We start from the raw sequence: 9,991 nt of genomic DNA, 5'->3' as shown, positions 1-9,991 counted from the left end.
CTCTCCTCCCTAGCCCTGCATCCTCCCTCAAGCAGAACCCACAGGGAGCCAGTTGGCAAAACAGATATGTGGCTTGCAGAGACGAGCCCCCCGTCACAAAGCCTAGCAGAGAGGGTGGTTTGGAGCAAAGGGCCAATGACTTGGTAACTGGCACAACAGCCCTGTCCAATGTAGCTAGATAATTTGATATGTGTCATTATTACTGAAAAATGGGGGCGATTCCTTACTGACATCAGAGCTACGTATGAGCTGAAGACACAAGGGCCAATTTTTATTTCTACATGTGACAAACTGGTGTTCTATTCCAGCTGAAGCCTTAGAATCGATCCCAAAAGGAGTAACGTACATTTCCTCTTTGAATGGGGAACCTATCCTAAATTATCAGTTAATAGTCAATACTTTATCCTCCTGAGTATTTAATTTATGACCCATGTTTCTTTCAGACTTTCAGAAAGGTCTATTCGGTAGTTCCTGCTAGGATATAATGATAAGGTATTTCAAAGTGTTGGGCGCCTGGGTGGCTCGGTTGGTTGAGCGACTGCCTTCGGCTCAGGTCGTGATCCTGGAGTCCCGGGATCGAGTCCCGCATCGGGCTCCCTGCTCGGCAGGGAGTCTGCTTCTCCCTCTGACCCTCCTCCCTCTCATGCTCTCTGTCTCTCATTCTCTCTGTCTCAAATAAATAAATAAAAATCTTTAAAAAAAAAAAAGTTATTTCAAAGTGTTAAAACTCTAGTAACTGTCCCCATTTTCTACAATTCTATAAAGGGTCACTCTCAATTGCCATGTGAATTTTTATCTGTATCCCATTGGGTATAAATGTGGCCAAAAAGTTCTTTCTACTGAAATACTTAAACAATGATTCAAAATAAGCTCCATTTACCTAGAGGTATTATGCTAAGTGAAATAGGTCAGAAAAAGACAAATACCATCTGATTTCACTTATGTCTGGAATCTAAAAAGCAAGACGAATGAACAAACAAAACAAAACAGAAATAGACTCAAAGATACAGAGTACAGGGGTGCCTGGGTGGCTCAGTTGGTTAAGCGGCTGCCTTCGGCTCGGGTCATGGTCCCGGCGTCCTGGGATCGAGTCCCGCATCGGGCTCCCGGCTCGGCGGGGAGCCTGCTTCTCCCTCTGACCCTCTCCCCTCTCACGCTGTTTCTCTCTCTCTCTCTCAAATAAATAAATAAATAAAATCTTTAAAAAGAAAAAAAAGATACAGAGTACAAACTGGTGGTTGTCAGAGAGGAGAGGGTGGGGTGATAGGTGAAATACGTGAAAATACAAACATCTAGTTATAAAATAAATAAGTCATGGGGATGAAAAGTACAACATAGGGAATATAGTCAATAATATTGCAATAATTTCATATGGTAACAGATGATGTTATATTGGGGCGCCTGGGTGGCTCAGTCAGTTAAGCGTCCGACCCTTGATTTCAGCTCAGATCATGATCTCGGGGTTGTGAGATTGAGCCCGGCAACGCGACAGGCTCCACGTTCAGCATGGAGTCTGCTTGTCCCTCTCCCTCTGCTCCTCTCCCTGCTTATGCTCTCTCTTTCTCTAAAATAATAAGTAAAATCTTAAAAAAAAAAAAGAAATATATATTTAGTCAGATGACCAAAATATATTTCTCAGATATATTTGATCTTCATTCATAGTTACTGAAAATGCCCCAGAGCATAAAGGTGAAATGGGTATCTTATTATTAATGAAGGCAACTTTTGGACCCTACCCAAGTGTGGAGGCTAGTTGCCAGGAGGACCAACCCTGAGATTAGAGGGTTGGAACTTCCAGTCTCATCCCCTGACCTCCAGGGTGGGGACGGGCTGGAGATTGAATCAGCCAATGGCTAATAACAATCATGATTCTGCAATGAAGCCTCTGTAAAGACCCAAGACAACTAGATGTGGAGAGCTTCCAGGCTGGTGAACATGTATAGGTATGGGGAGAGTGGCACACTTGGAGAGGGCAGGGCAGCTTCGCACCCATTCCCCATACCTTGCCCTGTGTATCTCTTCATCGGACTGTTGATTCGTGTATTTTATCATATCCTTTAAGAAACTGGTAAACAGGGCGCCTGGGTGGCTCAGTTGGTTAAGCGACTGCCTTCGGCTCAGGTCACGATCCTGGAGTCCCGGGATCGAGTCCCGCATCGGGCTCCCTGCTCAGCAGGGAGTCTGCTTCTCCCTCTGACCCTCCCCCCTCTCATGCTCTCTCTATCTCATTCTCTCTCTCAAATAAATAAATAAAATCTTTAAAAAAAAAAAAAAAAAAAAAAGAAACTGGTAAACATAAGTGTTTCCTTGAGTCCTGTGAGCTTCTCTAGCAAATGACAAGAATCTAAGGAGAAGGTTGTTGGAACCTCAAATCTGAAGCTTATTGGTCAGAAGCATAGGTAACAGCCTGAGGTTTGAGACTGGCATCTAAAGTGGGGGTGGGGGGAGGGGGCAGTCTTGTAGGATTGAATCTGATGCTATCTCCAGGTAGAAGTGTCAGAGTTGAGTTGAATTCATGGACATACTGCTGGTGTCCAAGAATTGTTTGGTATTATGTGTGTGGGGGGAACATTCCCACAAAGTTAGAATTGAGTCCAGGAACCCTAAAAGAGATGGTAACTAGATCTATCATGGTGATCATTTTGTAATGTATATAAATGTTGAGTCACTATGTTATAACTGGAAACGAATATAATATTGTAAGTCAACTATCCTTCAACTAAAAAAATTGGAAGAATTAAAAAAAAAAAAGCAAAAATTAGCTCCATTCAAGGTATATTATAATAGTGGTTATGTGTAGTTATTTCCGAAGAGCAAAACTCAGTTTAACTATCAAGGGAATTATACCAATATCCATTAACCACAAATGTATATCTTGAATAGTTTTTGAATATCAGTAGAAATTCAAAACTATATTGAAGTTTTAATAATTAATCAGAAATATGCAATGTTAATGAATCCCAATATATTCTGTATGACTTGTTATACACAGCAGGGGCATAGAAAAGCACACATCACACTATGTAAATGAGACCATAGAGTTGGGAAAAAACCCAGTACTCATTGAGGTCACACCTTCCCCATTTTAATTTTAAGTGGGTTTGCATCATATTATTGAAAGCAAAGTAAAACTAAACATTCAAATTGGTCACAAAGTAGTGTTAGGGGCATACTCTACTTACTAGAAAATGTTTTCAAAGTAATATTATTAATGATGATATTCTTCAATTTTATGTATCTGTTATCTAAAATAATAATTTTAGTGGCCCCTGGGTGGCTCAGTCCTTAAGCGTCTGCCTTTGGGCTCAGGTCATGATCCTGGGGTCCTGGGATAGAGCCCCGCATCGGGCTCCCTGCTCCGCGGGGAGCCTGCTTCTCCCTCTCCCTCTGCCTGCCGCTCCCCCTGCTTGTGCTCTCTCTCTCTCTCTCTGTCAGATAAATAAATAAAACCTTTAAAAATAAATAAATAAATAAAATAATTTTAAAACCCCTACAGTAATAGAAGAATATGCAAGAATTGTTTACTATAGCAAAAGATACTGTTTTTGTGAAGACTGTAGTTTTAACAATGACACAAGTAGTTTCATTTATCAAAATATTTTTGAAAGATACATGTCCAGATATTAACCATTTTATATTATATATTTCTCCATTCATTCAAAACATTCTTTTTCAAGAAATATAAAAACTAGTTATTGCCCCTGCCCCGGTGGAATTTGGATTCAGTAATTCTAGAATTTTAGCTCTATCCATCATGGGTATTCATCTTTTTTCATGCAATCTTGGAACAGTTACTGGCCTGAGAAAGTACTGATTTGGGATTGAGATGTAATATTTACAAGTTTTGTCACAATGGTAACATCTGGTTTAGTCTCTGCCATCTCACCTTAGTGAGCAAGTGCCTATGATATGTTATCTATTTAAATAACATGTTCAACCACTGTTTATAGAATACACACAGGGTTATAGGAAAGGTTAAAGCACTTTTCCAGATAAGAAAAGCCAAACAAGAATTTCTTGGTCAGATTGTATCCTTGATCATATTCACCAGATCACAGTCAACAGATAATCGACTTGATGATATAACAGGCACAGAAAGAAAGAAAAGACTTTTCTTCTGTTTGTATCTATTCGTTTTAATTAGTTTTTGGTTATTGGGTTGCTGTAGGAAGTTTTAAGAACTTGTTATTGCTAATTAAGTTTTAAAGACATAAACATACACAGTGATTGTGCCAACAGAAGGAAAGGTTTATTTTGCATACCTTAAAGACTGTACTTCCTATACAATCAGAAATTTCTTGCAATTTTTAGATGACTGATTAATATGCAGGTTGCTAAACCATAACAGCACAGCGAGTAGATAAAACACATTCAGTTCAGGAGTGAGGCACTAGGATTTCAAGATGCTTATGGAATGATTATTAAATTCACAGAAGGACTCTCCATTTTGAAAATGCTTGTTTTTACTAATAACTGTGACTTAAAGTGACTCTATGTGCCAGGTCCACAATTTAATCTCTAATTAATCTCCACGATTTTATGAGGAGGTTGTTCACACATGAGGAAAATGAGTTAAAAAGCTAATGACATTTGTCTAGGATCACACAACCAGTAAATGACACAGTGTCATTCTTCCCACAGGAGCACCTAAGAGCTGGATTTTCTTAAAACAATTATTTTCCCACAGTTTCAAGGGGCCATTACACAAAGTTAAAACCGTAAAAATCTGGAAACTCCAGGAGCTAGAGAATCTCTTGGTTCAAAGCCTGATGTTGAGCCTAATGCTGAGAACCTAAGACCAAAATAACTCATGGCTTATATCTAGCATCTCCAGCAGCAGGAGCCCCTGTACCTGAAATGCCCTAACAGTATGCAATCCAGCCACACGCTGGAGATCTTTCCGTAGATGTTCCTTCTGTGCTGCTTAAATTCCAAAGCTAACCCTCCTATGCCCGATTCCCTCTTTAGTTGTCAACTTAACCTCTGCTAAGGTTTCAGCTGATATTTTGAGGTGCTGGTTATTATTAGCTCACGAGTTCATTCACACATCCAGAAGGTCTAGAAACTAGATAAGCTTTTGATGCATCTCCAATGTCAACCACTGTACCGGACACATAGTAGAATGTATTGAATGGATAAATAAAGGAACAAATAGGTGAATGAATGAAAGTTTGTCACAAGGACAAGGGAAGATATTTGGGATTCACTCTCAGTTTAGCATGGCGACCAAGCCTAGAGAGAGAAGCACCGTCTCTACTGCACTGTTGCTCTCCATCTCTTCTGGTCATTTGCTCATTTTTTTCTGCTGGAACTCTAAGATGTGAACACTCAATTAGATCAGCATATCTCTTCTAATCAGGGGTGGGCTGGAAAATGCTGAACAACTGCTGGAGGCTGTAGGGAAGGTAGCAAAAAGCATAACAAGACTCGGTACAGACTGCTGTAGACACCCAAGACGATTTAAGAGCCTAAAATTGTAGAATTAAAAGATCTTTCTAATTTATCTAATCCAATGCTTTCTCTGGTTTACAAGGAATACCTGAAATCCAGCCAGAAGCATCTCCTTAAGGTTGTAGAGTTAGTGGACCAGAAACCAGATGACACACTCCTCACCCTTTGGGTGGTTCCAACACATTGGTCCACGGATACTGCTCATCTTTCCACAGCATATCAAAAAAAGAAAACAAGTGTGTTCACTTTATTATTTTCACTTATTTAGCACTTCTCATAAATAACATAATATTGAGATGACTCAATCTCTTCACTTTGGAGAACATTCTAATTCCATCCCATCAGGTAGCATGCTTATCATTATTCTTCTAATTAAAGTAAATACTAGGTCTGAGATGAAAATCAATTGCCACGATGGAAAAGGAATCAAAATCTGCCAGTATCTGGTAACACTAGGAGCTAGAGCTTCCTTGACATTAAGTAATCTAAGGATAAGCCCCTCCCCCACCACCATGATATTTTTCAAGACTCTAAGGCAGTTTTTATGCCTTTACCAGAGAAAGAAAGGGTCAGAATCTACCTATCAAAGTAGCTAGGAGAGTTCCAAAAGTTCTCTTCCCTGGCAGTCATTTACAGATTTAGGAAAGAAACCCAGGTACTCACTTTTGCTATCTCTGTCAACATTCCTTCTGGTCAAAAGCACATTCAGTTATTCAAAAAAGAACAGATTCCTGAAGTCCAAGAGATCTGAATTCAAGATCTAGCTCTGCCTTCTTGGGGCTGAGACACTTGACATCTCTGGACTTCCATATCCATCTGTAGAGTGGAAAAGATATGAATATTCCTTACTTTTCAGTATTATGGAAATCAAAAATGCTGATGCATGAGAAAAGATAAATAAGTAAATACACTGCATTATTATTTACCAATATGTCTTCCAGAGAGGAAAAAAATGTGTTTAAAATAGACTAGCCTTTAGAGAATAAGTCAAGATTGTTCTGTTGGTAATTGGCTTGTGCAATACACTACTTTCCAATTTTGAGAATTGATTACAGAGAAGAAAAGGAAGATACCATGTATCTGTCTGAACTGAAGATCCTTTAGATCAGTTCACTCTCCATTTGCCAAATTCAGGCAAATGGTAACTACCTCGGAAGTTTTAAAATCTCACAAAAATCCTACAAAAATAGGCTTATGAGAAATGGCATTGTTTTTAATGATGTGATTAATTTATTACTTTCTCCACAATTATTATGCTTTTGGGTTTAAAAAAGTCAGAGAAAACAGTGAAGAAAAAAATACATAAGGCTGCATAAATATGTGTAGGCTATGGCTCAGGTTCCTCTGTGATCTCCTCTCCCCTGGACTCGTTGTCACTTACGTGAAAGAGCCGAAACCCCTGGATTTCCTCGTCTCAGCCACTATAATTCTGTGGCTGTTTGCAGATCATCTTTTCACGGCTTATTCACATTTCTTCACACAGGGTAATAAGGTCGTGAACGAGTATTATTTTTAATTGAAGAGTTGGCTCCCAAAACAATATTGAATTCAATGGCTATTGAGTATTTGAAGAAGGACAATGATCTTCTCAAAGTTTCAGTAACAGTACTCGTTCCATGGAACTACATTTTCCACTTGGAAGTATGTCTCAGTTTGGGCAGGGGATCTTATTGTGCGAGGGTGTTTATTTTACTGCAGAAAAAGACATCTTTCACTTGGAAAGTGTTCACCTTTTTCCTGAAGCGAGCTAAATTCGGTAACACGTGGTAAAAATAAAATAAGTTCATTATGTGGAGCTTCAGGTGTATGGATGCTGTCTAATAAGACTTTAATCACTGTGGATTTTAATGGCCTGTCCTTATTTTTTTCTGTTCTGGGACTTACCTGCCAAAGTACCTAGCTGAGAAGTATCCCATCTAAATTTTAATGAATATCAATGCTGACTAGTCTCTGTTTAAAAAATATATATATTTTTTTCTTTTTACCAAATGGAAGAATTGCATAAACCATGGTGACAAATGTTGTGGGAGGTGCCTTTCCCCATCTGTGTCCCTGCTATCCTTCCTGGGTTGCATTCAGTCATCGGGAGATAAGCCCTCCTCAGTCCTGGGTTGGGGTGGGGATGGAGGCTGAACCTCCACTGGTCACTCCACCAGGGGCTGGTCAAGCACCAGCCAGTGACAGGAAAGGAGAGATCTATGGGGGACTCATTCTAAAGTAGGATGCCGGAAGGAATGTGCTCTTCACTGCTCATCCAGCCTCTGGATACTTTCGTGGGAGCACATGATGTTTGTAGCTGCGGCAGCCACCTTGTGACCATGGGGAATGGCAGGAGGTGGCCCAAAGCTGTGAGGAAGACAAAGCAGAAAGATGAAATCATTTTCCTCCACGATGTCTTAAGCCTCTAACTTAATGACCCAGGGAAACACCCTCCCTCCAGACTGCTTGCTATGGAACTTTCCCCTGAACTTTTGAGCTGAGTCTTCTGTTACTATCAGACAACACTATTACCGCTGACACTTTATATAACTAACAATCCATTAGTTAATTTTTTTAAGAAATTTATTTATTTGAGAGAGAGAGAGAGATTTCAGAGAGTAGGGAGGAGGGGCAGGGGGAAAGAGAGAATCTCAAGCAGACTCTTCACTGAGCATGGAGCCTGATGCGAGGCTCGATCCTATGACCCTGAGATCACGACCACAAAATGACAACCTGAGCCAAAACCAAGAGTTTGGAACTTAATGGCCTTTGCCACCCAGGCACCCCAACAATTGATTACTTAATTGGTTGTTTTTTGGAGTTGAATACCAGAATGCTCAGAGCTTAACTTAATAAATCATTACCCTGTCCTGGTCTTAGTTCTAACAGGACATCAAACTAATTTTAATGGGTGTGATTTTTTTCCCCCTCAATCCAGTGTAGACAGACATATAACAAGAGCCTTCACCAAAAAGATATGGAGAAGTAGAATAGATTTTTCCTTCTTCAGTCTGCCTGTCCCCTGCCTCCTCCAAACTCTTCAGGCCTTTATAGACACCTTGGGTACCTGGAGTGCTCTGACAACAAATACCCATGTACATTTTAAGACTTATTCTCGGGGCACCTGGGTGGCTCAGTCATTAAGTGTCTGCCTTCAGCTCAGGTCATGATCCCAGGGTCCTGGGATGGAGCCCTGCATCGGGCTCTCTGCTCAGCAGGAAGCCTGCTTCTCCCTCTCCCATTTCCCCTGCTTGTGTTCCCTCTCTCCCTATGTCTCTCGCTGTCAAATAAATAAATACAATCTTTAAAAAAAAACCCTGAGTCAAATACTAGCTCCAAAGCACACTAGCAGCAAGTAATGGGCAAAACCACTTAATGCCTTTCAACCACAATTCCATTTAAGTCAGGTGGCAATGGAAAGGAAATGTAGGCAGAGGAAACCAAATCACAGAATCTTCCATTCCCATTGTCCATAAAAAGTGAGTGGAAGAAATAGTGTGAAAGAAAAAGGTAAAACACATCTGCAATGATCAAAAAGCGTGACTTCATGACAAGAGGTAGCCATTTAGTTAATAAGCAAATTCCGGTGAAACTCCCAGCAGATTCATCAGGAGTCAGTAGAATTCCATGGATATATCTCAAATACGGAGAAATATATTTTAGGGATATCTTTATCTTTCTTCTTCTGCTGTATGTGTGTGTAGGGGGGGGTGTTGGGAGGATTTAATATAATAATAAAATGGTAGCAGGGAAGGAGGGCCCTGCTTCCTGCCCAAAGCAGAGGCTATAGGGTGTAGAGTGCTGGCTCGGGAACCACCTGAATACGGGGGTCGTCTCCCCAAGGGCACAGCGTCCATCCTGCTTTCTCTCTCTGGGTTAAAGGAGCAATTGGATAGGGCAGTTAGCAAAGTGTGAAAAGAGAAAGTAAAACTCTGTAGATTCAGTTTGTAAACCAGTCCACTTGGCCATCTTAAAGAACTTAAAGAACTTACTAGGAAATAAAATGGAATCTGGGATAAAAATCTCTTTGAAGGGTGTGTTCAATAAATGAATGAAGGCACAGTACCATTCCTATTTGAACATCTAGAGCCATTTTCAACAACTGCTATTTCATTAGAATAAGCAAGAAATTATTTTTTTATTCATTACAGCTTTATTAATTATGTCCACAACAGAAGCATCACTACTCAGTGGTAAGATTTTATTACAAGGGAAGGGTGACAGTGCACACTGCATACTTTCCAAAGGTGTGCCTTTGTTAGAAAAAACTAGCTAGGGTGTGGTAGAGCCCACAGTCCGTGTGAAGTTACAGGCTTATAAAAACAAAAGCATTAGAGTATGCTTCATTCACAAACAATGGAAAACTCACAAATTCGTGCGTTACTTACTCTGATGTTCAGATTAGAGCCAGAAACAAACAAAAAATAGTCTTATTGAGAATTTTGAAGTAATTCTTTTTTAAAAGCCTTTTTTTTTTTTTCTGTTTTAACAATGATATATTTCTTTACACAAATTTGTAGAGCATTGCAATGCAAGGCAAAACATTGGTTGGGCTTGAAGG

The sequence above is a fragment of the Leptonychotes weddellii genome, chromosome 13 (genome assembly GCF_054177405.1).
Source record: "Leptonychotes weddellii isolate Sample4059 chromosome 13, ASM5417740v2, whole genome shotgun sequence".
NCBI classification, from domain to species: Eukaryota; Metazoa; Chordata; class Mammalia; order Carnivora; family Phocidae; genus Leptonychotes; species Leptonychotes weddellii.
This window is presented reverse-complemented; position numbering follows the sequence as displayed.